Consider the following 6300-nt stretch of genomic DNA (forward strand, 5'->3'; position numbering starts at 1 on the left):
CCTCTACCAAGGCAACACCAATGATTAGCCGGAGATGATTTTTAAAATGAGAATATCTGAAATAAACTCAACTGCTCTCACGAGTGAGAATACTAAAAATGAACCCGACTGATCTCAAAAATTAAGTAAAATAACAGGGAAAATAATCCTTGTCCAGTACTGGATCAATCCTAAAATCTAATCAGTTCATGCCAGTCATGAGGCCAAACATCCCTGGAAGTTTCATCCAAATCTATCCAGTGGTTCTTGAGATATCTTGTCCATGGACAAACAAACAAACAAACTGGACTGAAAACAATACCTCCGCCTTCACTAAGGCAGAGGTAATAATAATAATGATAACAATAATAATAATAATAATTATTATTATTATTATTATTATTATTATTATTATTATTATTATAGTCCTTTAGTAGTGACTAATAATGATGTCAAAGAACCAGAGTCATGAAAATCAGTTTATGCTTGTTGATGGTTTGTGTTAACTTTGAAGTCACCTGAAATCTTAGTGTTGACTTCTCACGGCACACAAGTACACGTCTTTGGTATGTGTGCGGCTGTGTTTTGTATTACATGTGTGTGTGTGTTTGTGTAGTGTGTAGTGTTTGTCTATGCATTAGTGTGTGTGTGTGTGTGTGTATGCATGTGTGTGGATATGTGGGTGTATTTATGCATATATAAATAGATAGATGGATAAATAGATAGACAAGCAGGCAGACAGACAGACAGACAGACGGATAGATAGATAGATAGAGAGAGAGAGAGAGAGAGACATCACACACTACACACGTTCCTTCCAAGCACTGCTGTAAACAGCAGAAGTGAGCTAGAACGTTAAAACTTAGTGCGTATGCACAGCAGAGTTCAAGGTCAATCTGCGTCAAGTGGCTTCACTCTGCATGCTTTAGCTTCGTTACTATGGCAACAGTACTTATTGATCAGACCTCACTTCTCTGTCTATCACTTCTCTGTCTATCTTCCCAGCAATAAACAAAATATAGCTGGTTCCCTTTTTTAGACTCAATATAAATTTAAGTCTTTAAGATAAGAAAACATAATCACTTCGTTTTGAAAGTCATATTTGTTTATTTAGATAATATAATGTGATTAAAATTCTTATTTATTTTTAGTGATGATATAGCATTATTAGGTTTATAAATGTGTCATGCATTCTCGTTATCAGACTTTTTTGTAAATTTTTTTAAAACGAAAACATAAATTATTATTTTGAGTGAAATGCTGGCATACACAAATGAGGCCCCTGACTTCGTTTCCTCATAACTTTCTGGAAAAGGAATTTTTTTCTTAATGAAATTTTCTACAAATACGCTTCAGATGGTGTTGTAGGACACCGCGCAAGGATTTATAACAGGCAAACTATAGGCAGGAACTTTGCTGTAGGCTAACTAGGGAGCTGTTCTGCAGCAGAGTTGACTTCTGATTAAGCGGGCTTCCATGAAACAGGAGTTGACTGGTGGCTGTCGCCCTCATGTGTTCAACTAAATAAATCTTTCACTAACACATTCTGGGCCTCTATTAATTTTTTTGTGTATAGCTTAACTAAAACTATAACTGATTATCCCACAGAAGATCAACAGCTTTCGCTTCGCACATCAAAGTAAATCAGTGACATCAAAGAACCCAAAGATAAGAAGGAACTCAGAAGCTTCCTGGGGACTCATCCACTATATGGGAGGCTTCATACCCAAGCTGGCCGATCACACAGCAAACCTGCGAGAGCTAATGAAAGATGACATAGAGTTTGATTGGTGTGCTTCACATAGACAGGATTTCAGCACAATCAAAAAACACATCAGCAAAGAGACAACTCTGCAGTTCTATGACAGACGCAAAACAGTAACACTCCAAGTCGATGCTTCTATGAGAGGTGTTGGTGCAGCATTGATACAAGAAGGTAAACCTATTGCATATGCCTCAAAAGCTCTCTCACCCACAGAGACAAGGTATGCAAACATTGAAAGGGAATTCCTGGCAGTAGTCTATGGCTGTGGAAAGTTTCATACATATCTGTATGGCAGACATTTCAATATTGAGTCAGACCGTCGCCCTCTTGAACAAATAGACAGAAGAAACCTCACAAAAGCACCAGCCAGACTGCAAAGGTTACTGTTGAGGCTCCAAAAGTATGACACAATATCAGGTACAAGCCAGGAAAGGACCTGATATTGGCAGACGCTCTTTCCAGACTATCATCACATGATAAACAGGAGATGGAAGGACTTAGTGTAAAGGTCCACCACGTTGTAAATGTGACAAACACAAAGTTGTAACAAATCAAAGAGGAGGCTCTACAGACCTGAGAGCCAAAACAATAACTACAGTGGCTCGAGGACTTGTGGCAGAGCAAGGAATACCAGAGCAGATCATATGTGACAATGGAACCCAGTTCACATCTCAGGAATTCAAAAAGCTAGCCGATGAGTATGGGTTCAACATTATAACCTCATCTCCACACTACCCCCAAAAGTCATGGATTCATAGAAAGACAGGTGCAGACAGTCAAGAGAACACTGGTCAAATGCCGGGAAACTAAGGAAGACCCACACCTGGCACTTCTGTCCCTTCAAGCAACACCACTGAGGGCTGACATGAAGTCCCTAGCAGAAATGCTGAATGGCAGGAAATACAAAACCACCCTGCCAACAAAGATCCAACCTCCTATTGACCAGGATGAGACAAGGGCAAAGCTAGCAGCCACTCAAGAACAAGGACAGAAATACAATTCTATATTTAAGAGATAAGGAATTATGTACATCATAATTCCTTATAATATCCGTCAAATATTTATATTTGACGGATATTTGTCCTCATCTTGTTTGTTGTTAACCTTCATCAGGTGTCTTGGGAAATTTTGAACCTGGGTTCTCATTTCACTGAGATACTTGCAGGACAACATGTGCATGCTCAAGATCGTATAACCAAAACATGGATCCCAGCACAAGTCGTCTGTAGAGCCGAAACTCCAAGATTGTACATTATAGAAACTGAATCTGGTAGGCGGCTGAGACGAAACAGGGCCCACATCTGCCCAACACCAAAGCTATCGAGGGTAACATGTGCAACACCTGCAGCATCAGTGGCAACACCAACAAGAACTACAACACCCACAGCAGATGACGGCACACACAGAATGTATGCTTCTACAGGATCATCACCTCAACGGGCACCAACCACCTATCAGCAGCCCAACAACACATCAACATTAGGCTCATCTCAGACATCAGGGCAGAGCACAAGATCCACCAGATGGAGACCGAATATCTTACCACCGATTCGATACCGTTAATGAAAAAAAAAGTAAATAATAACCAGTTCTACTTGATTAGGAAACAGAAAACCACGTGTGTGTGTATGTGTGTGTGTGCAGAATAATCCCGTGGTTTCTGCTGCAGGATTGCTACCCTTGCGTTGACAAGCCATTAGTGTAAAGGAAATTACTTCTATTTCTTTTTTCATTGCCAAAAGATCCTTTTCAAGAAGGGATGTTATATGTTCACATCTATGTGTATGCGTAGGTATGTTGTTGTTGGCACTCCGTCGCTTACGACGTCGAGGGTTCCAGTTGATCCGATAAACTGAACAGCCTGCTCGTGAAATTAACATGCAAGTGGCTGAGCACTCCACAGACACGTGTACCCTTAACGTAGTTCTCGGGGAGATTCAGCGTGACACAGAGTGTGACAAGGCTGACCCTTTGAATTACAGGCACAACAGAAACAGGAAGTAAGAGTAAGAGAAAGTTGTGGTGGAAAAGTACAGCAGGGTTCGCCACCATCCCCTGCTGGAGCCTCGTGGAACTTTAGGTGTTTTTGCTCAAGAAACACTCACAACGCCCGGTCTAGGAATCGAAACCGCGATCCTATGACCGCGAGTCCGCTGCCCTAACCACTGGACCATTGCGCCTCCAGCTGATGCTATAGGAAAAAGATAAATAAAGGTGTGGTACAACCTGTTCAAAGATGGCCGCACTTCAGTAGAGAGGGAGCCACGTTCTGGCAGACCATCGAAAGAGGAGTTTTATTGATGTAAGAGAGAAAGGAAAGACTGATGGAGTTATTTGGAACCAGAATTAGACCTACAGGGATATATATGCAATATGAAAGTTTACCCAATGTTATGGAACTAGAGAACCTCATGGAATATATAACAGACAAAAAAGACTGATAATTAATATGTATAGTGAGAACAGTAAAATGGAACTGCGAGCTTTGGGCGACTCGTAAGCTATTATATTCTTTCGTTGTTAAATATTTTATTTCGTATTTCATCATTCGTTTTATGGGTAATCTTCAAGTTTAGGGGGATGAAAAAAATAAATAAAAATATTCAAGGGAAGTAACTGAACGTCTTACCAGTATTCTCCGTACATCTCTGTTTATAAATAAATCACACACGTGATTTGATTGACGTTAGGGTTAGGGTGTGATTTATTTATAAACAGCTAGAAGAAAACGGATAATACTGGTAAGTTCAGTTATTTCCCTTGAATATTTTTATTTATTTTTTTTATCCCCCTAAACTTGAAGATTACCCGTTTTATGTACCCCCACGTTTTGTGTTGTCTGTCCTTGTAGTGCCCCCCCCCCACCTCTATGTTATGGCAGTTCTGGCAGACCATCGACTAGAAGAAACGACGAAATGATTGGTCCGAGGAATAGTCTATGAAGACCAACTTGTTGCCAAAGCTGGTATCAGCCACGCGTCGTTCAAGCATTTCTCACCAAGCAAAACACACCACTTGTTCGTCAGGCTTCCTAATTTCCCAGACTTGGTGCTGTGTGACTTTTGTCTATTCCCAAAGCTAAAAAAAAAAGAAACCACTCAGAGGGAGAAGATTTGAGTCAACAGACGACATTAAGCAAAATTCGACGGCACAGCACTACAGCATCCCAAAAAGTGATTTTCAGGAATGTTTCCAGCAGTGGCTGGAATGCTGACAGTAAGTGTACAGACTCCCAAGGCAAATACTTTGAAGGAGACTAAATCAAAATGGTGAGTTTTTAATATGACTTTTTTTTATTGGGGCCAAAGTGCGGATACTTTTCGACTACATTTCGTATTGATGGGCAACTGTGCAGTCTTGCGCTCAGAGCAGCTGAGAGAGATGCTTGAAAGGTGGAGCACAAGACTCTTCTTCAGAGCTGCATACAAGCCAGGTGGAAACGGGAATGTGGAACGGCACCACCGTACGATTACAGCCATGGGAGGCAGTCTTCTGGTATAACATATTGAATACCCATCAACCTTGGGTTTTCGAAGGGGAGGGAGATGCCAGCCCCGTGACTCTAAGGAGATCTCAAAGGGAATGTCGCCCCCACGTCCCGAGATGGATGGAGGATTACGAAACAGAACAGGGGAACAGTGATCTTTAGACCATGGTGGAAGGGTAATTGACTGGAAGGCGAAGGTAAAGACATCGCAAGACTGGAAGGGTTAAGATGACTTCACGTCGGTAAGGAACAACAAAAGTTTCCCTCTTTTTAGGTTGTCAGCGGTAGAGTCCAGACGTGCTGTGAAGAGATCGGCCGAATCAACACATGATAACAAGTGAACGTTCTGCCAGCGGTACCTGATTGCAAGTCGAGGTAAGTGCAACTCTATTTTCGTGCCCTTAAACCAGAAAAATGTCATTAAAATCCACTATAAACTTTTATTAAGGAAATTACTGAGAAGTAATCTGTTATTTGAGTATTAAAGTATAATTATGCTTATAATAGTGTCAGTTAAAGAAAGATACAAAGACTGTTTGTCTTAGTTTATTTTTAGGTGACTTGTGTAAACAAATCTGCCGTGGGCCTAGGATTCATAAAGCCAGGGTTTATTCCACTTTCCATGGCGTATACCGTAAATCCTCGAGTATAATCCGCATTTTTTTCCCAAAATTTAAAGGTCAAAATCCCTAGTGCGTACTATATACGAGGTTAAAAATGAAAAATATTTTCTAAGCCAGGTCCGAGTCTCTTTTTTGCTGTCCGGCAATGTTTATTCAGACGCATTTTGTGATGTCGGGCTTGTAACTGATAGTGATAAATATGTAAAGGCAATTTATTTAATATTCATTTTTCACTGATGTTATTGCTGTTATTTCTATATTTTTACTGAAAAGGCCGATATTTCGTACTGGTATCGAAAGATCGCCTTACGTTCCTTCACTATTTTTAAAGGATTGTAGTAACGCCTGCGCATGCGTAGAATAAAACAAGCAAGCGTTTCCCGCTCAATTCATTCTCTTTCTCGCTGGCCAGCGATTGAGCATGGACGTGTGTTTAAAGCTGTCTC

The sequence above is a fragment of the Octopus bimaculoides genome, chromosome 27 (genome assembly GCF_001194135.2).
Source record: "Octopus bimaculoides isolate UCB-OBI-ISO-001 chromosome 27, ASM119413v2, whole genome shotgun sequence".
In the NCBI taxonomy this organism is placed as follows: domain Eukaryota; kingdom Metazoa; phylum Mollusca; class Cephalopoda; order Octopoda; family Octopodidae; genus Octopus; species Octopus bimaculoides.